General features: G+C 61.5%; 2 non-coding genes across 2 annotated transcripts; both read left to right on the top strand.

The window, feature by feature from the left end:
- Positions 1-17,786: 17,786 nt before the first annotated feature.
- LOC142792272 (small subunit ribosomal RNA) lies at positions 17,787-19,601 on the top strand. Its single transcript, XR_012890800.1, has one exon. It is a non-coding gene; the product is annotated as a small subunit ribosomal RNA (ribosomal RNA).
- Positions 19,602-21,320: 1,719 nt separating this feature from the next.
- LOC142792258 (5.8S ribosomal RNA) lies at positions 21,321-21,473 on the top strand. The gene has a single exon (XR_012890786.1). It is a non-coding gene; the product is annotated as a 5.8S ribosomal RNA (ribosomal RNA).
- The last annotated feature ends 1,027 nt before the right edge of the window (positions 21,474-22,500 follow it).

The raw sequence follows: 22,500 nt of genomic DNA, 5'->3' as shown, positions 1-22,500 counted from the left end.
GAAACAAACCCTGAACCGCGCCAAGTACGAAAGGAACGGCGCGCAGTAGGGGTTTAAAACAAAGCTGGTCCCAAAACCGCGCCAAGTACGAAAGGAACAGCGCGGTCGAGACTCGGAAGAAAAAGCTTTCAAAGTGTCGTAGCACGATGCACACTGCTGTTCGTGTGGAACAAACGTGACTACCGTGCTGTACGGTGGAGTTCTGTGCGCAAAAGCGGCGGGTGTGTTTCTAAGCACCACAGCGTTGTGTCAAAAAAGAGGTGCCTGAGAGAAACGCATGCGACTGCCGTGCTTTGCGGCATAGCACCGTGCGCAAAAACGGTGCGCATGCAAGAGGTGTCAGAGCTAGCGAACTTTTGCCACGAGCAACAGGTCACTAAAAGCCTATAGATGACGGTGTTGGAGGAAAAGAAAAATATCGAGAAAGCACTGCGGTGTGCCGTGCGTAGGGACGGGCGCGCGTGCCACATGCCGCCGAAATATGGGTGTCGGAGAAAACAGAGTGCCGCGCGTAACGAGGGGCGCGCGTGTTACAGAGAGATATGCCCAAACGCATGAAAGTGTACGCAGGTGTCCTAAGGCAGTTTTTTTTTTTTCCTCATTTTGATGTCGCCCCGGCTGACGTGGTTTTCGTTTTTCCGTGCCGCCCCGGCTGACGCGGTTTTCGTTTTTCCGTGCCGCCCCGGCTGACGCAGTTTTTGCGCCGCCCCGGCTGACGCGGTTTTCGCGCCGCCCCGGCTGACGCGGTTCCGACTTTGCACTTTTTGGCTCACCCCGGCTGGCGGCCCACTCACTCGATCGCCAGGTCTGTTTGCCCCGGTGGTTCCACCGCCAGGCTTAAGCGCGAACTTTTTTTGTTTGTTTTCTTTTGATTAAGCGCAAGCTTTTTTCTTTGTTTTCTTTTGATTAAGCGCGGGCTTTTTTCTTTGTTTTTTTTGCATTCGCCCCGGCAGACGCGGTTTTTGCGCCGCCCCGGCTGACGCGGTTTTTGCCGCCCCGGCTGACGCAGTTCGGACTTAGCACTTTTCGGCTGTGCCTGGCTGGCGGCCCACTCACTCGATCGCCATGTCTGTTTGCCACAGTTTTCCCGGTGGTGCCGCACCCGGGCTCGCCCCGGCTGACGCGGTTTCGTGCCGCCCCGGCAGACGCGGTTTTCGCGCCGCCCCGGCTGACGCGGTTTCGTGCCGCCCCGGCAGACGCGGTTTTTTGCCGCCCCGGCTGACGCAGTTCGGACTTGGCACTTTTTGGCTGAGCCTTGCTGGCGGCCCACTCACTCGATCGCCATGTCTGTTTGCCACAGTTTTCCCGGTGGTGCCGCACCCGGGCTCGCCCCGGCAGACGCGTTTTTTTTTTCTTTCGCCCCGGCTGACGCAGTTTTCGCGCCGCCCCGGCAGACGCGGTTTTCGCGCCGCCCCGGCAGACGCGGTTTTTTGCGCCGCCCCGGCTGACGCAGTTCGGACTTGGCACTTTTTGGCTGAGCCTGGCTGGCGGCCCACTCACTCGATCGCCATGTCTGTTTGCCACAGTTTTCCCGGTGGTGCCGCACCCGGGCTCGCCCCGGCTGACGCAGTTTTCGCGCCGCCCCGGCTGACGCGGTTTCGTGCCGCCCCGGCAGACGCGGTTTTTTGCGCCGCCCCGGCTGACGCGGTTTTTTGCCGCCCCGGCTGACGCAGTTCGGACTTGGCACTTTTCGGCTGTGCCTGGCTGGCGGCCCACTCACTCGATCGCCATGTCTGTTTGCCACAGTTTTCCCGGTGGTGCCGCACCCGGGCTCGCCCCGGCAGACGCGTTTTTTTTTTTTCTTTCGCCCCGGCTGACGCAGTTTTCGCGCCGCCCCGGCTGACGCGGTTTCGTGCCGCCCCGGCAGACGCGGTTTTTTGCGCCGCCCCGGCTGACGCGGTTTTTGCCGCCCCGGCTGACGCAGTTCGGACTTAGCACTTTTTGGCTGAGCCTGGCTGGTGGCCCACTCACTCGATCGCCATGTCTGTTAGCCACAGTTTTCCCGGTGGTGCCGCACCCGGGCTCGCCCCGGCTGACGCAGTTTTCGCGCCGCCCCGGCTGACGCGGTTTCGTGCCGCCCCGGCAGACGCGGTTTTCGCGCCGCCCCGGCTGACGCGGTTTTTGCCGCCCCGGCTGACGCAGTTCGGACTTAGCACTTTTCGGCTGTGCCTGGCTGGCGGCCCACTCACTCGATCGCCATGTCTGTTTGCCACAGTTTTCCCGGTGGTGCCGCACCCGGGCTCGCCCCGGCTGACGCAGTTTTCGCGCCGCCCCGGCTGACGCGGTTTCGTGCCGCCCCGGCAGACGCGGTTTTCGCGCCGCCCCGGCTGACGCGGTTTCGTGCCGCCCCGGCAGACGCGGTTTTTTGCCGCCCCAGCTGACGCAGTTCGGACTTAGCACTTTTTGGCTGAGCCTTGCTGGCGGCCCACTCACTCGATCGCCATGTCTGTTTGCCACAGTTTTCCCGGTGGTGCCGCACCCGGGCTCGCCCCGGCAGACGCGTTTTTTTTTTTCTTTCGCCCCGGCTGACGCAGTTTTCGCGCCGCCCCGGCAGACGCGGTTTTCGCGCCGCCCCGGCAGACGCGGTTTTTTGCGCCGCCCCGGCTGACGCGGTTTTTTGCCGCCCCGGCTGACGCAGTTCGGACTTGGCACTTTTTGGCTGAGCCTGGCTGGCGGCCCACTCACTCGATCGCCATGTCTGTTTGCCACAGTTTTCCCGGTGGTGCCGCACCCGGGCTCGCCCCGGCTGACGCAGTTTTCGCGCCGCCCCGGCTGACGCGGTTTCGTGCCGCCCCGGCAGACGCGGTTTTTTGCGCCGCCCCGGCTGACGCGGTTTTTTGCCGCCCCGGCTGACACGGTTCGGACTTTGCACTTTTCGGCTGTGCCTGGCTGGCGGCCCACTCACTCGATCGCCATGTCTGTTTGCCACAGTTTTCCCGGTGGTGCCGCACCCGGGCTCGCCCCGGCAGACGCGTTTTTTTTTTTTTTTCTTTCGCCCCGGCTGACGCAGTTTTCGCGCCGCCCCGGCTGACGCGGTTTCGTGCCGCCCCGGCAGACGCGGTTTTTTGCGCCGCCCCGGCTGACGTGGTTTTTGCCGCCCCGGCTGACGCAGTTCGGACTTTGCACTTTTTGGCTGAGCCTGGCTGGCGGCCCACTCACTCGATCGCCATGTCTGTTTGCCACAGTTTTCCCGGTGGTGCCGCACCCGGGCTCGCCCCGGCAGACGCGTTTTTTTTTTTTCCTTCGCCCCGGCAGACGTGGTTCCCCCCCCCCCCCTCCGTCTTTCTTTTTGTTTTTTTTTTTCGCCGCGGCTGAAGTGGATTTTTCGGTGCCTCGACGCCCCGGTAGTCGCGGTTTTTCCGTTTCCGCACGGCCCCGGCTGACGCTGCTCGGTCACAGTCGCCTTTTGTGGTGATTGCAGACTTCTTGAGCGCGGGTGTTTTTTTTTTTTGTTGTTGTTGTTGTTTTATTACGCATTCGCTCCAGCAGACGCTGTTTAGACTTTTTGTTTCCTCTTTTATCCTGCGACGAGGTGACGAGGTTTATTCGGTGCCCCGCCGCCCCGGCTGAAGTGATTTTTCCTGTCCCGTGCCGCCCCGGCTGACGCGGTTGGGACTTCGCGTTTGTTCGGCCGCCACGGGTTTTGGCGCACTCGCTCGGTTGCTTGTTGTTGCCACTTGTTGCGAACCCAGGTTTCTTGAGCGAGCGCGGGCGTTTTTTCTTCCTTTCTTTCTTTGTTCTATGTGTTAGCGAATCGGCCTTTAATATCACACGAGGACTCACAACCAACAATTTTCAGTTTGAAGTGTAAAAAATCTGCAGGTGTTGACGTAACTGACTTGCCCCGTACCCTTGAGTACATCCATGAAGTTCTCGTAGTACTACTAAATCGCATTATTCCAAGTGGAGAAATTCCCATAAACTTGCAAACCTCTACACGAAAATCGGTGCGCGTGATAAAGTTGAAAATTATCGTCCGATATCAAATGTGCCTTCTATAACACAAATTCTAGGAAAAAAAAAAAAAACACTTGTTCGCCGTTTTCTGCGCCGTGACTGGCAGCACTCCGGCGAAGCGAAACGGGGTCGATTCGAGCACGATATCGGCGTCTTTCGACGTGCTCGCCGGCGACCGTCGCACGAGTACGTCGCACGAGCGCGTCTGCCGGGGCGCCGTTTGCGAAGCCGACGCAAAAGTGGGAACCGCCGCTCGGATGATCGCCGCTTTCGGCAGAGTGAGTGTTGGCACTCCGGGGAAGCGAAACAGCGTGAATGCGCCCACGAAATCGGCGTATTTTGAAGTGCCCGCCGGCGACCGTCGCACGAGTACGGTAAACCGCGTCAGCCGGGGCGTAGTTCGGGACGCCGACGAAAAAGTGGGAAGCGCAACTCGGATCTTCGCCGTTTTTGCAGGAGTGAGTGGCGGCCCTCCTGCGAGACCAAGAAGCATCGATTCGTGCACGAATTCGGCGCCTTTCGACGTGATCGCCGGCGACCGTCGCTCGAGTAGGGCAAACCGCGTCTGCCGGGGCGGGCTTCGGGACGCCGATGCGAAAGTGGGAAACGCTGCTCGGATGTTCGCCGTTTTTGGCCGAGTGAGTGCTGGCACACGGGCGAAGCCAAACGGGGCCGATTACGGCACGATATCGGCGTCTTTCGACGTGCCCGCCGGCGACCGTCGCACGAGTACGGTAAACCGCGTCAGCCCGGGCGGAGTTCGGGACGCCGATGCGAAAGTGGAGAACGCCGCTCGGATCTTCGCCGTTTTTGGAGGAGTGAGTGGCGGCACTCCGGAGAAGCCAAGGAGCGCCAATTAGCGCACGATATCGGCGTCTTTCGACGCGCTCGCCGGCGACCGTCGCACGAGTAGGGCAAACCGCGTCTGCCGGGGCGGGGTTTACGACGCCGACGCAAAAGTGGGAACCGCCGCTCGGATGTTGGCCGTTTTTGGCAGAGTGAGTGCTGGCACTCCGGCGACGCGAAAGAGCGCGAATGCGCCCACGAAAGTGGCGTATTTGGACGTGCGTGACGGCGACCGCTGCAGGAGTACGAAAAACCACGTCAGCCGGGGCGAGCGACACACGGCGGTCTGGGTGCTTATCGCTGCTATTATAGGGGCACCCCGGCAGACGCAGAAAAAAAAAAAAAATTTTCGACCTTCTTTTTTGCTGGTCGAGCTCGGGTAACCCAGGTCGCAATGGGAGCCGCGCACGAAAGCGGCGTCGCGAGACGCGTTCGCGGTCGCTAGTCGCACGAGCTCGGCAACCGCGTCAGCCGGCGCGGAGTTCGGGATGCCGACGGCTAAGTGGGTACCGCTGCTCGGATGTTCGCCGTTTTTGGCCGAGTGAGTGCTGGCACTCCGGTGAAGCCAAGGAGCGCCAATTCGTGCACGATATCGGCGTCTTTCGACGTGCCCGCCGGCCACCGCCGCACGAGTACGGCAAACCGCGTCTGCCGGGGCGGGGTTCGCGACGCGTACGCAATAGTGGGAACCGTCGCTCGGATGTTCGTCGTCTTTGGCCGAGCGAGTGCTGGCACTCCGGCGAAGCGAAACGGGGCCGATTCGGGCACGATATCGGCGTATTTCGACGTGCTCGCCGGCGACCGTCGCACGAGTACGGCAAAGCGCGTCTGCCGGGGCGAGGTTTGCGACGCCGACGAAAAAGTGGGAAGCGCCGCTCGGATCTTCGCCGTTTTTGCAGGAGTGAGTGGCGGCCCTCCTGCGAGACCAAGAAGCATCGACTCGCGCACGATATCGGTGTCTTTCGACGTGCCCGCCGGCCACCGCCGCACGAGTACGGCAAACCGCGTATGCCGGGGCGGGGTTGGCGACGCCGACGCAAAAGTGGGAACCGCCACTAGGATGTTCGCCGTTTTTGGCAGAGTGAGTGCTGGCACTCCGGCGAAGCGAAAGAGCGCGAATGCGCCCACGAAAGTGGCGTGTTTGGACGTGCTTGACGACGACCACCGCAGGAAAACGAAAAACCACGTCAGCCGGGGCGAGCGACCCATGGCGGTCTGGGTGCTTATCGCTGCTATTATAGGGGCACCCCGGCAGACGCAAAAAAAAAAAAAAATTTTTTTCGACATTCTTTTTTGCTCGTCGACCTCGGGTGACCCAGGTCGCAGTGGGAGCCGCGCACGAAAGCGGCGTCGCGAGACGGCTTCGCGGTCGCTAGTCGCACGAGCTCGGCAACCGCGTCTGCCGGGGCGGAGTTCGGGACGCCGACGGCTAAGTGGGAACCGCCGCTCGGATGTTCGCCGTTTGTGGCCGAGTGAGTGCTGGCACTCCGGCGAAGCCAAACGGGGCCGATTCCGGCACGATATCGGCGTCTTTCTACGTGCTCGCCGGCGACCGTCGCACGAGTACGGCAAAGTGCGTCTGCCGGGGCGGGGTTTGCGACGCGTACGCAATAGTGAGAACCGTCGCTCGGATGTTCGTCGTCTTTCGCCGAGCCAGTGCTGGCAATCCGGCGAAGCCGAACGGAGCCGATTCGGGCACGATATCGGCGTCTTTCCACGTGCTCGCCGGCGACCGTCGCACGAGTACGGTAAACCGCGTCAGCCGGGGCGGAGTTCGGGACGCCGATGCGAAAGTGGGAAGCGCCGCTCGGATCTTCGCCGTTTTTGGAGGAGTCAGTGGCGGCACTCCGGTGAAGCCAAGGTGCGCCAATTCGCGCACGATATCGGCGTCTTTCGACGTGCCCGCCGGCCACCGTCGCACGAGTACGGCAAACCTCGTCTGCCGGGGCGGGGTTTGCGACGCCGACGCAAAAGTGGGAACCGCCGCTCGGATGTTCGCCGTTTTTGGCAGAGTGAGTGCTGGCACTCCGGCGAAGCGAAAGAGCGCGAATGCGCCCACGAAAGTGGCGTGTTTGGACGTGCTTGACGACGACCACCGCAGGAAAACGAAAAACCACGTCAGCCGGGGCGAGCGACCCATGGCGGTCTGGGTGCTTATCGCTGCTATTATAGGGGCACCCCGGCAGACGCAAAAAAAAAAAAAAATTTTTTTCGACATTCTTTTTTGCTCGTCGACCTCGGGTGACCCAGGTCGCAGTGGGAGCCGCGCACGAAAGCGGCGTCGCGAGAAGGCTTCGCGGTCGCTAGTCGCACGAGCTCGGCAACCGCGTCTGCCGGGGCGGAGTTCGGGACGCCGACGGCTAAGTGGGAACCGCCGCTCGGATGTTCGCTCGGGTTCGAAATAGAGCTCTACCTTGAACCGCGCCAAGTACGAAAAGAACAGCGCAACTAAGGGGCTCGAAGCAAAGCTCGATCCTGAACCGCGCCAAGTACGAAAGCAACCGCGCGGTCGGGACTCGAAACAAGGCTCGACCCTAAACCGTGCCAAGTACGAAAGGAACTGCACGGTAAGAGCTCGAAACAAGGTTCGATTCTGAACCGCGCTAACTGCGCGGTCAGTACTCAAAACAAGGCTCGACCCTAAACCGCGCAAAGTACGAAAGGAACCGCGCGGTAGGGGCTCGAGACAAAGCTCGGCCCTAAACCGCGCCAAGTACGGAAGGAACGGCGCGGAGAGGGCTCGAGACAAAGCTCGACCCTAAACCGCGCCAAGTACGGAGGGAACAGCGCGGCTAAGGGCTCGAAACAAACCCTAAACCGCGCCAAGTACGGAGGGAACAGCGCGGCTAAGGGCTCGAAACAAACCCTAAACCGCGCCAAGTACGGAAGGAACGGCGCGGAGAGGGCTCGAGACAAAGCTCGACCCTAAACCGCGCCAAGTACGGAGGGAACAGCGCGGCTAAGGGCTCGAAACAAACCCTGAACCGCGCCAAGTACGAAAGGAACGGCGCGCAGTAGGGGTTTAAAACAAAGCTGGTCCCAAAATCGCGCCAAGTACGAAAGGAACAGCGCGGTCGAGACTCGGAAGAAAAAGCTTTCAAAGTGTCGTAGCACGATGCACACTGCTGTTCGTGTGGAACAAACGTGACTACCGTGCTGTACGGTGGAGTTCTGTGCGCAAAAGCGGCGCGTGTGTTTCTAAGCACCACAGCGTTGTGTCAAAAAAGAGGTGCCTGAGAGAAACGCATGCGACTGCCGTGCTTTGCGGCATAGCACCGTGCGCAAAAACGGTGCGCATGCAAGAGGTGTCAGAGCTAGCGAACTTGTGCCACGAGCAACAGGTCACTAAAAGCCTATAGATGACGGTGTTGGAGGAAAAGAAAAATATCGAGAAAGCACTGCGGTGTGCCGTGCGTAGGGACGGGCGCGCGTGCCACATGCCGCCGAAATATGGGTGTCGGAGAAAACAGAGTGCCGCGCGTAACGAGGGGCGCGCGTGTTACAGAGAGATATGCCCAAACGCATGAAAGTGTACGCAGGTGTCCTAAGGCAGTTTTTTTTTTTTTCCTCATTTTGATGTCGCCCCGGCTGACGCGGTTTTCGTTTTTCCGTGCCGCCCCGGCTGACGCGGTTTTCGTTTTTCCGTGCCGCCCCGGCTGACGCAGTTTTTGCGCCGCCCCGGCTGACGCGGTTTTCGCGCCGCCCCGGCTGACGCGGTTTTCGCGCCGCCCCGGCTGACGCGGTTTTTGCGTCGCCCCGGCTGACGCGGTTCGGACTTTGCACTTTTTGGCTCACCCCGGCTGGCGGCCCACTCACTCGATCGCCAGGTCTGTTTGCCCCGGTGGTTCCACCGCCAGGCTTAAGCGCGAACTTTTTTTGTTTGTTTTCTTTTGATTAAGCGCAAGCTTTTTTCTTTGTTTTCTTTTGATTAAGCGCGGGCTTTTTTCTTTGTTTTTTTTTTTGATTTCGCCCCGGCAGACGCGGTTTTTGCGCCGCCCCGGCTGACGCGGTTTTCGCGCCGCCCCGGCTGACGCAGTTCGGACTTAGCACTTTTTGGGCTGAGCCTGGCTGGCGGCCCACTCACTCAATCGCCATGTCTGTTTGCCACAGTTTTCCCGGTGGTGCCGCACCCGGGCTCGCCCCGGCTGACGCAGTTTTCGCGCCGCCCCGGCTGACGCGGTTTCGTGCCGCCCCGGCAGACGCGGTTTTCGCGCCGCCCCGGCTGACGCGGTTTCGTGCCGCCCCGGCAGACGCAGTTCGGACTTAGCACTTTTCGGCTGTGCCTGGCTGGCGGCCCACTCACTCGATCGCCATGTCTGTTTGCCACAGTTTTCCCGGTGGTGCCGCACCCGGGCTCGCCCCGGCAGACGCGTTTTTTTTTTCTTTCGCCCCGGCTGACGCAGTTTTCGCGCCGCCCCGGCTGACGCGGTTTCGTGCCGCCCCGGCAGACGCGGTTTTTTGCGCCGCCCCGGCTGACGCGGTTTTTGCCGCCCCGGCTGACGCAGTTCGGACTTAGCACTTTTCGGCTGTGCCTGGCTGGCGGCCCACTCACTCGATCGCCATGTCTGTTTGCCACAGTTTTCCCGGTGGTGCCGCACCCGGGCTCGCCCCGGCTGACGCAGTTTTCGCGCCGCCCCGGCTGACGCGGTTTCGTGCCGCCCCGGCAGACGCGGTTTTCGCGCCGCCCCGGCTGACGCAGTTCGGACTTAGCACTTTTTGGGCTGAGCCTGGCTGGCGGCCCACTCACTCGATCGCCATGTCTGTTTGCCACAGTCTTCCCGGTGGTGCCGCACCCGGGCTCGCCCCGGCAGACGCGTTTTTTTTTCTTTCGCCCCGGCAGACGTGGTTCCCCCCCCCCCCTTTTCGCTCGCCCCGGCTGACGAGGTTTTCGCGCCGCCCCGGCTGACGCAGTTTTCGCGCCGCCCCGGCTGACGCGGTTTTCGCGCCGCCCCGGCTGACGCGGTTTTTGCGTCGCCCCGGCTGACACGGTTCGGACTTTGCACTTTTCGGCTGTGCCTGGCTGGCGGCCCACTCACTCGATCGCCATGTCTGTTTGCCACAGTTTTCCCGGTGGTGCCGCACCCGGGCTCGCCCCGGCTGACGCAGTTTTCGCGCCGCCCCGGCTGACGCGGTTTCGTGCCGCCCCGGCAGACGCGGTTTTCGCGCCGCCCCGGCTGACGCGGTTTCGTGCCGCCCCGGCAGACGCAGTTCGGACTTAGCACTTTTCGGCTGTGCCTGGCTGGCGGCCCACTCACTCAATCGCCATGTCTGTTTGCCACAGTTTTCCCGGTGGTGCCGCACCCGGGCTCGCCCCGGCTGACGCAGTTTTCGCGCCGCCCCGGCTGACGCGGTTTCGTGCCGCCCCGGCAGACGCGGTTTTCGCGCCGCCCCGGCTGACGCGGTTTCGTGCCGCCCCGGCAGACGCAGTTCGGACTTAGCACTTTTCGGCTGTGCCTGGCTGGCGGCCCACTCACTCGATCGCCATGTCTGTTTGCCACAGTTTTCCCGGTGGTGCCGCACCCGGGCTCGCCCCGGCAGACGCGTTTTTTTTTTCTTTCGCCCCGGCTGACGCAGTTTTCGCGCCGCCCCGGCTGACGCGGTTTCGTGCCGCCCCGGCAGACGCGGTTTTTTGCGCCGCCCCGGCTGACGCGGTTTTTGCCGCCCCGGCTGACGCAGTTCGGACTTAGCACTTTTCGGCTGTGCCTGGCTGGCGGCCCACTCACTCGATCGCCATGTCTGTTTGCCACAGTTTTCCCGGTGGTGCCGCACCCGGGCTCGCCCCGGCTGACGCAGTTTTCGCGCCGCCCCGGCTGACGCGGTTTCGTGCCGCCCCGGCAGACGCGGTTTTCGCGCCGCCCCGGCTGACGCGGTTTCGTGCCGCCCCGGCAGACGCAGTTCGGACTTAGCACTTTTCGGCTGTGCCTGGCTGGCGGCCCACTCACTCAATCGCCATGTCTGTTTGCCACAGTTTTCCCGGTGGTGCCGCACCCGGGCTCGCCCCGGCTGACGCAGTTTTCGCGCCGCCCCGGCTGACGCGGTTTCGTGCCGCCCCGGCAGACGCGGTTTTCGCGCCGCCCCGGCTGACGCGGTTTCGTGCCGCCCCAGCAGACGCAGTTCGGACTTAGCACTTTTCGGCTGTGCCTGGCTGGCGGCCCACTCACTCGATCGCCATGTCTGTTTGCCACAGTTTTCCCGGTGGTGCCGCACCCGGGCTCGCCCCGGCAGACGCGTTTTTTTTTTTCTTTCGCCCCGGCTGACGCAGTTTTCGCGCCGCCCCGGCTGACGCGGTTTCGTGCCGCCCCGGCAGACGCGGTTTTTTGCGCCGCCCCGGCTGACGCGGTTTTTGCCGCCCCGGCTGACGCAGTTCGGACTTAGCACTTTTCGGCTGTGCCTGGCTGGCGGCCCACTCACTCGATCGCCATGTCTGTTTGCCACAGTTTTCCCGGTGGTGCCGCACCCGGGCTCGCCCCGGCTGACGCAGTTTTCGCGCCGCCCCGGCTGACGCGGTTTCGTGCCGCCCCGGCAGACGCGGTTTTCGCGCCGCCCCGGCTGACGCAGTTCGGACTTAGCACTTTTTGGGCTGAGCCTGGCTGGCGGCCCACTCACTCGATCGCCATGTCTGTTTGCCACAGTCTTCCCGGTGGTGCCGCACCCGGGCTCGCCCCGGCAGACGCGTTTTTTTTTCTTTCGCCCCGGCAGACGTGGTTCCCCCCCCCCTTTTCGCTCGCCCCGGCTGACGAGGTTTTCGCGCCGCCCCGGCTGACGCAGTTTTCGCGCCGCCCCGGCTGACGCGGTTTCGTGCCGCCCCGGCTGACGCGGTTTTCGCGCCGCCCCGGCTGACGCGGTTTTTGCGTCGCCCCGGCTGACACGGTTCGGACTTTGCACTTTTCGGCTGTGCCTGGCTGGCGGCCCACTCACTCGATCGCCATGTCTGTTTGCCACAGTTTTCCCGGTGGTGCCGCACCCGGGCTCGCCCCGGCTGACGCAGTTTTCGCGCCGCCCCGGCTGACGCGGTTTCGTGCCGCCCCGGCAGACGCGGTTTTCGCGCCGCCCCGGCTGACGCGGTTTCGTGCCGCCCCGGCAGACGCAGTTCGGACTTAGCACTTTTCGGCTGTGCCTGGCTGGCGGCCCACTCACTCAATCGCCATGTCTGTTTGCCACAGTTTTCCCGGTGGTGCCGCACCCGGGCTCGCCCCGGCTGACGCAGTTTTCGCGCCGCCCCGGCTGACGCGGTTTCGTGCCGCCCCGGCAGACGCGGTTTTCGCGCCGCCCCGGCTGATGCGGTTTCGTGCCGCCCCGGCAGACGCAGTTCGGACTTAGCACTTTTCGGCTGTGCCTGGCTGGCGGCCCACTCACTCGATCGCCATGTCTGTTTGCCACAGTTTTCCCGGTGGTGCCGCACCCGGGCTCGCCCCGGCAGACGCGTTTTTTTTTTTCTTTCGCCCCGGCTGACGCAGTTTTCGCGCCGCCCCGGCTGACGCGGTTTCGTGCCGCCCCGGCAGACGCGGTTTTTTGCGCCGCCCCGGCTGACGCGGTTTTTGCCGCCCCGGCTGACGCAGTTCGGACTTAGCACTTTTCGGCTGTGCCTGGCTGGCGGCCCACTCACTCGATCGCCATGTCTGTTTGCCACAGTTTTCCCGGTGGTGCCGCACCCGGGCTCGCCCCGGCTGACGCAGTTTTCGCGCCGCCCCGGCTGACGCGGTTTCGTGCCGCCCCGGCAGACGCGGTTTTCGCGCCGCCCCGGCTGACGCAGTTCGGACTTAGCACTTTTTGGGCTGAGCCTGGCTGGCGGCCCACTCACTCGATCGCCATGTCTGTTTGCCACAGTCTTCCCGGTGGTGCCGCACCCGGGCTCGCCCCGGCAGACGCGTTTTTTTTTCTTTCGCCCCGGCAGACGTGGTTCCCCCCCCCCCTTTTCGCTCGCCCCGGCTGACGAGGTTTTCGCGCCGCCCCGGCTGACGCAGTTTTCGCGCCGCCCCGGCTGACGCGGTTTCGTGCCGCCCCGGCTGACGCGGTTTTCGCGCCGCCCCGGCTGACGCGGTTTTTGCGTCGCCCCGGCTGACACGGTTCGGACTTTGCACTTTTCGGCTGTGCCTGGCTGGCGGCCCACTCACTCGATCGCCATGTCTGTTTGCCACAGTTTTCCCGGTGGTGCCGCACCCGGGCTTGCCCCGGCAGACGCGTTTTTTTTTTTCTTTCGCCCCGGCTGACGCAGTTTTCGCCCCGCCCCGGCTGACGCGGTTTCGTGCCGCCCCGGCAGACGCGGTTTTTTGCGCCGCCCCGGCTGACGCGGTTTTTGCCGCCCCGGCTGACGCAGTTCGGACTTTGCACTTTTTGGCTGAGCCTGGCTGGCGGCCCACTCACTCGATCGCCATGTCTGTTTGCCACAGTTTTCCCGGTGGTGCCGCACCCGGGCTCGCCCCGGCAGACGCGTTTTTTTTTTTCCTTCGCCCCGGCAGACGTGGTTCCCCCCCCCCCCTCCGTCTTTCTTTTTGTTTTTTTTTTTCGCCGCGGCTGAAGTGGATTTTTCGGTGCCTCGACGCCCCGGTAGTCGCGGTTTTTCCGTTTCCGCACGGCCCCGGCTGACGCTGCTCGGTCACAGTCGCCTTTTGTGAGGATTGCAGACTTCTTGAGCGCGGGTGTTTTTTTTTGTTGTTGTTGTTGTTTTATTACGCATTCGCTCCAGCAGACGCTGTTTAGACTTTTTGTTTCCTCTTTTATCCTGCGACGAGGTGACGAGGTTTATTCGGTGCCCCGCCGCCCCGGCTGAAGTGATTTTTCCTGTCCCGTGCCGCCCCGGCTGACGCGGTTGGGACTTCGCGTTTGTTCGGCCGCCACGGGTTTTGGCGCACTCGCTCGGTTGCTTGTTGTTGCCACTTGTTGCGAACCCAGGTTTCTTGAGCGAGCGCGGGCGTTTTTTCTTCCTTTCTTTCTTTGTTCTATGTGTTAGCGAATCGGCCTTTAATATCACACGAGGACTCACAACCAACAATTTTCAGTTTGAAGTGTAAAAAATCTGCAGGTGTTGACGTAACTGACTTGCCCCGTACCCTTGAGTACATCCATGAAGTTCTCGTAGTACTACTAAATCGCATTATTCCAAGTGGAGAAATTCCCATAAACTTGCAAACCTCTACACGAAAATCGGTGCGCGTGATAAAGTTGAAAATTATCGTCCGATATCAAATGTGCCTTCTATAACACAAATTCTAGGAAAAAAAAAAAAACACTTGTTCGCCGTTTTCTGCGCCGTGACTGGCAGCACTCCGGCGAAGCGAAACGGGGTCGATTCGAGCACGATATCGGCGTCTTTCGACGTGCTCGCCGGCGACCGTCGCACGAGTACGTCGCACGAGCGCGTCTGCCGGGGCGCCGTTTGCGAAGCCGACGCAAAAGTGGGAACCGCCGCTCGGATGATCGCCGCTTTCGGCAGAGTGAGTGTTGGCACTCCGGGGAAGCGAAACAGCGTGAATGCGCCCACGAAATCGGCGTATTTTGAAGTGCCCGCCGGCGACCGTCGCACGAGTACGGTAAACCGCGTCAGCCGGGGCGTAGTTCGGGACGCCGACGAAAAAGTGGGAAGCGCAACTCGGATCTTCGCCGTTTTTGCAGGAGTGAGTGGCGGCCCTCCTGCGAGACCAAGAAGCATCGATTCGTGCACGAATTCGGCGCCTTTCGACGTGATCGCCGGCGACCGTCGCTCGAGTAGGGCAAACCGCGTCTGCCGGGGCGGGCTTCGGGACGCCGATGCGAAAGTGGGAAACGCTGCTCGGATGTTCGCCGTTTTTGGCCGAGTGAGTGCTGGCACTCGGGCGAAGCCAAACGGGGCCGATTACGGCACGATATCGGCGTCTTTCGACGTGCCCGGCGGCGACCGTCGCACGAGTACGGTAAACCGCGTCAGCCCGGGCGGAGTTCGGGACGCCGATGCGAAAGTGGAGAACGCCGCTCGGATCTTCGCCGTTTTTGGAGGAGTGAGTGGCGGCACTCCGGAGAAGCCAAGGAGCGCCAATTAGCGCACGATATCGGCGTCTTTCGACGCGCTCGCCGGCGACCGTCGCACGAGTAGGGCAAACCGCGTCTGCCGGGGCGGGGTTTACGACGCCGACGCAAAAGTGGGAACCGCCGCTCGGATGTTGGCCGTTTTTGGCAGAGTGAGTGCTGGCACACCGGCGACGCGAAAGAGCGCGAAAGCGCCCACGAAAGTGGCGTATTTGGACGTGCTTGACGGCGACCGCTGCAGGAGTACGAAAAACCACGTCAGCCGGGGCGAGCGACCCACGGCGGTCTGGGTGCTTATCGCTGCTATTATAGGGGCACCCCGGCAGACGCAGAAAAAAAAAATTTTTTTTCGACCTTCTTTTTTGCTGGTCGAGCTCGGGTAACCCAGGTCGCAATGGGAGCCGCGCACGAAAGCGGCGTCGCGAGACGCGTTCGCGGTCGCTAGTCGCACGAGCTCGGCAACCGCGTCAGCCGGCGCGGAGTTCGGGATGCCGACGGCTAAGTGGGTACCGCTGCTCGGATGTTCGCCGTTTTTGGCCGAGTGAGTGCTGGCACTCCGGCGAAGCGAAACGGGGCCGATTCGGGCACGATATCGGCGTATTTCGACGTGCTCGCCGGCGACCGTCGCACGAGTACGGCAAAGCGCGTATGCCGGGGCGGGGTTGGCGACGCCGACGCAAAAGTGGGAACCGCCACTAGGATGTTCGCCGTTTTTGGCAGAGTGAGTGCTGGCACTCCGGCGAAGCGAAAGAGCGCGAATGCGCCCACGAAAGTGGCGTGTTTGGACGTGCTTGACGACGACCACCGCAGGAAAACGAAAAACCACGTCAGCCGGGGCGAGCGACCCATGGCGGTCTGGGTGCTTATCGCTGCTATTATAGGGGCACCCCGGCAGACGCAAAAAAAAAAAAAAATTTTTTTCGACATTCTTTTTTGCTCGTCGACCTCGGGTGACCCAGGTCGCAGTGGGAGCCGCGCACGAAAGCGGCGTCGCGAGACGGCTTCGCGGTCGCTAGTCGCACGAGCTCGGCAACCGCGTCTGCCGGGGCGGAGTTCGGGACGCCGACGGCTAAGTGGGAACCGCCGCTCGGATGTTCGCCGTTTGTGGCCGAGTGAGTGCTGGCACTCCGGCGAAGCCAAACGGGGCCGATTCCGGCACGATATCGGCGTCTTTCTACGTGCTCGCCGGCGACCGTCGCACGAGTACGGCAAAGTGCGTCTGCCGGGGCGGGGTTTGCGACGCGTACGCAATAGTGAGAACCGTCGCTCGGATGTTCGTCGTCTTTCGCCGAGCCAGTGCTGGCACTCCGGCGAAGCCGAACGGAGCCGATTCGGGCACGATATCGGCGTCTTTCCACGTGCTCGCCGGCGACCGTCGCACGAGTACGGTAAACCGCGTCAGCCGGGGCGGAGTTCGGGACGCCGATGCGAAAGTGGGAAGCGCCGCTCGGATCTTCGCCGTTTTTGGAGGAGTCAGTGGCGGCACTCCGGTGAAGCCAAGGTGCGCCAATTCGCGCACGATATCGGCGTCTTTCGACGTGCCCGCCGGCCACCGTCGCACGAGTACGGCAAACCTCGTCTGCCGGGGCGGGGTTTGCGACGCCGACGCAAAAGTGGGAACCGCCGCTCGGATGTTCGCCGTTTTTGGCAGAGTGAGTGCTGGCACTCCGGCGAAGCGAAAGAGCGTGAATGCGCCCACGAAAGTAGCGTATTTGGACGTGCTTGACGGCGACCGCCGCAGGAGTACGAAAAACCACGTCAGCCGGGGCGAGCGACCCACGGCGGTCTGGGTGCTTATCGCTGCTATTATAGGGGCACCCCGGCAGACGCAGAAAGAAAAAAAAAATGGGGACATGGCGTGCGTCACCGTGCGGCTTCGCAGCGTTGCCGAAGTCGCCGAGCCCTTCGACTGAGCCGAACGGCGGACAGGGAACGTTGGTCGGCCGTTCTAACCTGTCGGTGCCACGCCGAGACGTCGTTAAGGAAAACCGCGTCGTGGGCCTCTACGACGCCGTCGAGTCGTTGTACGTTTGGTGTCCAGCGTGTCGGCGGCGAGTAGCGGACACGTCGTTCACGACTTCGGTCTTTCGCAGTCGACGCGAACTTGCGGAGAGTCGTGGTGCCTCACGTTTTCGGCAGAAACCGCGGCGGAATTTTCCCGTGCGTGCGCGCACGACCTCGGTGCTGTGCCGTCAGCGTAGTGTTGCACAAACTCGTGGCCTACCCAAGGTGCGGTACGTTTGCGGCCGTATCCTCGGTGGGAATTTCGTGAGTAGGGTCGCAAATTCTACGACCTCGGCGGGTTTGAGAGCGACGTAGACTTGTGGCACGCTCAACGTGCCACACGTTTCGGGGCACACCCGCGGTGAAATTTTCTCGAGTACGCTCGTATTAGTGCCCAAGGAGGTCTGGGTACTTATCGCTGCTATTATGTGGGGGTTCTCGTGAGCGGCGTACGCGAAAGCGACCGGGTGTCTGATATGCGGCGGGCTTCGGCCTCGTCAAGCGTGTCCTCGGGTCTGCTCCAGGGGAATCCACGGCAGTCGTCTGCAGCCTCATCCGCTTGATGCGTTAGGGGCTGGTTGTCGGACGGTGCCGTTTTACCACGATATCGAGGTGTGTTCCGTGTCGTCCTCGGGCGATTCAGATGCGAAAGCGCCGAAGACGCGGGCGTGACCCGTCGTCTGGCGGCTTTGCAGTCTCGGCTCCGTTGCTAGTTCCGGCCGGTCCACCGACAGTGCAGCGGGCTTGGGCAACCCGCACGGCGCGACCGAGTCGATGCAACGAAAAAGAGCGAGCATGAACGTGCTTCTTGCCGCACGGCTCCCACTCGTCTTTCGGGAAGGTTGTGCCGTAGCGAGCTCGAACGCCGTCATCTCGGAGTGCAAAATAAGCGTGTTGGGGCGCCTGAAGGTGGCCTCCGCCGCACACAGACTGCGTCCGGCCCGCCGAAGGCGAGGACGGACGCGCAGTCGAACGATTACCTGGTTGATCCTGCCAGTAATCATATGCTTGTCTCAAAGATTAAGCCATGCATGTCTAAGTACATGCCGAAATAAGGCGAAACCGCGAATGGCTCATTAAATCAGTTATGGTTCCTTAGATCGTTTCTTCCTACTTGGATAACTGTGGCAATTCTAGAGCTAATACATGCAGTGAGCCTGGAGCCCTTTGGGTAACGGGTGCTTTTATTAGACCAAGATCGATCGGGTTTCGGCCCGTATTGTGTGGTGACTCTGGATAACTTTGTGCTGATCGCATGGCCACGAGCCGGCGACGTTTCTTTCAAGTGTCTGCCTTATCAACTTTCGATGGTAGGTTACTTGCTTACCATGGTTGTTACGGGTAACGGAGAATCAGGGTTCGATTCCGGAGAGGGAGCCTGAGAAACGGCTACCACATCCAAGGAAGGCAGCAGGCGCGCAAATTACCCACTCCCGGCACGGGGAGGTAGTGACGAAAAATAACAATACGGGACTCTTTTGAGGCCCCGTAATTGAAATGAGTACACTCTAAATCCTTTAACGAGGATCAATTGGAGGGCAAGTCTGGTGCCAGCAGCCGCGGTAATTCCAGCTCCAATAGCGTATACTAAAGCTGCTGCGGTTAAAAAGCTCGTAGTTGGATCTCAGTTCCAGACGAGTAGTGCATCTACCCGATGCGACGGCTCGGACTGAACATCATGCCGGTTCTTTCTTGGTGCACTTCATTGTGTGCCTCGAGATGGCCGGTGCTTTTACTTTGAAAAAATTAGAGTGCTCAACGCAGGCGAGTCGCCTGAATAAACTTGCATGGAATAATAGAACAAGACCTCGTTTCTGTTCTGTTGGTTTTTGGAATACGAGGTAATGATTAAGAGGGACGGACGGGGGCATTCGTATTGCGGCGCTAGAGGTGAAATTCTTGGACCGTCGCAAGACGAACTACTGCGAAAGCATTTGCCAAGAATGTTTTCATTGATCAAGAACGAAAGTCAGAGGTTCGAAGGCGATCAGATACCGCCCTAGTTCTGACCATAAACGATGCCAACCAGCGATCCGCCTGAGTTACTCAAATGACTCGGCGGGCAGCTTCCGGGAAACCAAAGTATTTGGGTTCCGGGGGAAGTATGGTTGCAAAGCTGAAACTTAAAGGAATTGACGGAAGGGCACCACCAGGAGTGGAGCCTGCGGCTTAATTTGACTCAACACGGGAAAACTTACCCGGCCCGGACACTGGGAGGATTGACAGATTGAGAGCTCTTTCTTGATTCGGTGGATGGTGGTGCATGGCCGTTCTTAGTTGGTGGAGCGATTTGTCTGGTTAATTCCGATAACGAACGAGACTCTAGCCTATTAAATAGGTGCGGGGTTCCCAGCACCTTACAACCTTCTTAGAGGGACAAGCGGCTCCTAGCCGCACGAAACAGAGCAATAACAGGTCTGTGATGCCCTTAGATGTCCGGGGCCGCACGCGCGCTACACTGAAGGAAGCAGCGTGTCTTTATCCCTGTCTGAAAAGACTGGGTAACCCGTGGAACTTCTTTCGTGATTGGGATAGGGGCTTGCAATTGTTCCCCTTGAACGAGGAATTCCCAGTAAGCGCGAGTCATAAGCTCGCGTTGATTACGTCCCTGCCCTTTGTACACACCGCCCGTCGCTACTACCGATTGAATGATTTAGTGAGGTCTTCGGACCGATGTCCGGCGCGGCCTTTCGGTTGCGCCGGTCTGTTGGAAAGATGACCAAACTTGATCATTTAGAGGAAGTAAAAGTCGTAACAAGGTTTCCGTAGGTGAACCTGCGGAAGGATCATTAACGGATTGTGAAGGGTGAGCGCCTCAGCTGCGTCTGCGCCCGACACTTTCTGCCGCTGACCCCGTTTGGACGCGGGGTCGGCTTTTCCCCACGGGGCTGCCTGAATGTGGAGCGGCACCCCGTGACAAATTGTTGCGCCCAGCGGACGCCAACACCGCGACCTTGGACGGTCGGCCAGGTGGCGGACGCGGGTACAAACGGCGCAACGCACTCATAGGTCGGCTTTCGACCCGCCACAGCACCGTGGCTCGAAGCGCTCGAAATGCGCGACCCGACCGCTGCGGGACCGCCTAGTACTGTAAACAGGAGCGGCGGAGCGCGAACGGCGAGTCGTGGTTACGTCGGTAGAAGGCGAGGCTGCGCGTTCCCGAAACGCCAGCCGAGTGCCCTCCCGACCGTTCGAGCGTGCAAGAACGAGACCCGACAATCGCGCGGCGACTGCCAAGTACGAGAGGAACGGCACAAGCGTCGGCGGTCGGTCAAGGAACTGGCGATGTGACGGGTCCGCTGTGCACCAGTGCATACCGTCCCGCCGTCCGCGGCAAGCGCCTCCGCGTCCTCGGGTGACGGAGGCTGCCGGTCGGTTCTTGCAGGCGAGGGATCTCGCTGGCACCGGTTCGCGTTGACGCGCGGCCGGTCATGGCACGGCGATGCGACGGCCGAGGTGCGCAGTACTCGATGGAGGAACCGCACGCTCCGATGACCGTCCCGCCCTCCGCGGCGTATGCGTACCGACCGTAATGGTTGCAGCAGCGCCGGCCGGCTTTTGAATTTGCCACACGAAACACGGTGCGAGATCGCGGTTAGGGGAGCGTCGACGTTGCCAGGCGTTTTGCTTGCTGCCGAGGGAAAGGCGGCACGGCCACGTCGCGCTCGTCGCGATTAGCGGGTCTGCGCGCTTTGGGAAGGTGCCGCAACGACTTGCCGAAAGAGGAAGCACGGAAGAACGAGGGACTTGGACGTCCCGACAATTGAACGCACTTGCGGCCAGGCCCTTGCTGGCTTCGTTCTTCCGCCTCGAGTAGGCTCGTACGCGGCTCCGGCGCCGAAAGTGGTCCTTGGCACCGACTTCGGTGGACGTGGGAAGTGCCGCGCAAGTACGGCGCGCCTGGCTCCACCTGTTGGCTAAAGTAGGCAGCCGGATCGGCATTTTGGTGTGCGGTGGCAAACCGTGGATGCGAAAAAAGCTTGTGCGATTTCGTGGAACAAAAAGCGGGGGTCCCCCTTTTTATGCGGAGGAGACCGACCCGCCTGCCGTGGTGAACCGCGACGCCACGGTAAAAACGGGAGAGGCTTGTCGATGGGACCGTGCATCCCGCGCTCCACGGAGGCCGGGAGGCGGCCGCCCGAGGAAATGTGTAGCCGTCGAGGCCCGCATCTGCGTGCACTCTTATCCAAATGGGTGTACCGCAGGCATTTTCTGGTTAGGCGGGCCAATGAGAGCGAGCACACAACGATACCTACGGGTCCGGCTTGGAGAACCGGCTTCGACGCCTCCCGAGTATTTATAGAGGGGTGGACCACGAAAGCACTCGCAAGTAGCGAAAGCGAAACGCCGTCCGAAACACACCGTTTGCTCGATTTGCGGCAGCCGAAAAAGGCGCGGCAGAGTTTTGGAGTCCAAGCGTGCGCTGAAAAGCGCCCTTCTTGGCCACTGTTTGGCCGAGTGCCAGAAACGTTTGGTTTTGACTGTACGGAATTGAACAAACACTTTTTCACGACTCTAAGCGGTGGATCACTCGGTTCTCGGGTCGATGAAGAACGCAGCCAGCTGCGAGACTTGGTGTGAATTGCAGGACACACTGAGCACTGATTCTTTGAACGCACATTGCGGCCTTGGGTCTTCCCTTGGCTTCGTCTGTCTGAGGGTCGGATCACATATCAAGAGAGCCTTCGGCGCACAAGGGAACGTGAGCCGTCGACTCGTTTTGACCGCGTCGGCAACACGGACAGCACGCTGAACACCTCACAGCGAGCGCCAACAGCGGCCACTCAAGGGCGAGACGGTGGCGACCGTCGTGCCAGAGCCCAACCGAAACGGGGGCGACCGACTGCATTGAGGATGTGGCACCTCGTTGAGACCGCCGCAGGACTTCGAGTCGGAAGGAAGCCTGCAGGGAAAGTGCGGTCGAGGTTGCGTACTCCTCTCTGCGACCGGGCGCGCAAGAGCTGCGAGAGCCACGGACGCGCAACTTTAACGCACGGTAAACACGAGGAGCGAAAGCCGGCCAGCAAAGCTTCTCCAGCCGTGCGCAAAGTGCGCGAGATCGCAGCCTTGCGTTGCGCTTGTTGCCCTCGAAGTAAGCAGGGTGTCCCGTAGACCGGGCGCTCGAACACGCTGCGGGGCCGTGCCTCCTCCAGGCTTTGCCGCGCGAACAGGGAACGTTCGCGCGCAAAGCGCAGGGAGGTGAGGAGGCTGCGCCCGACGTTTGCGGTTCGCTGCGTACGCGGTTGATGCGGAGAGCACGGCGCGACGACTTGCCGCGAAGCGGAAAAAGTCTCCCGCACGAGTTGGCGAAACGTTGGCGAAGCTTAAGGCGTTCTCGTCGTAGTCCGCCGTCGGTCTAAGTGCTTCGCAGTTCCCGTCCCGTTCAAAAAACTGGGCCACTCCAGTTGGGGCGGGGGCGACGCTACACGAGACGATGCCTCTCGCCAGGCTGCGTGGCTGCCCTTGCGGCGGCGGCGACTGGCCTCGGCGGTGTTTGGGCTTTCGACACGGTCGTTTATCACGCAACTGCTCGGACGACGCACGCGCGCAGCGGAATGCCGCTTGCCAGCCTTGTGAAGATGTGACCCTGTACAGGGTTGCGGGCGCACTTGGTAGGGCGTCGTACTCGGTTCGCGATGGGTTTACGAACGTGTCCCGTCACTTCCACGTCACACCGGTTGTGCGCCGCAC

Source organism: Rhipicephalus microplus, unplaced genomic scaffold (assembly GCF_043290135.1).
Source record: "Rhipicephalus microplus isolate Deutch F79 unplaced genomic scaffold, USDA_Rmic scaffold_209, whole genome shotgun sequence".
In the NCBI taxonomy this organism is placed as follows: Eukaryota; Metazoa; Arthropoda; class Arachnida; order Ixodida; family Ixodidae; genus Rhipicephalus; species Rhipicephalus microplus.
This window is presented reverse-complemented; position numbering and strand designations above follow the sequence as displayed.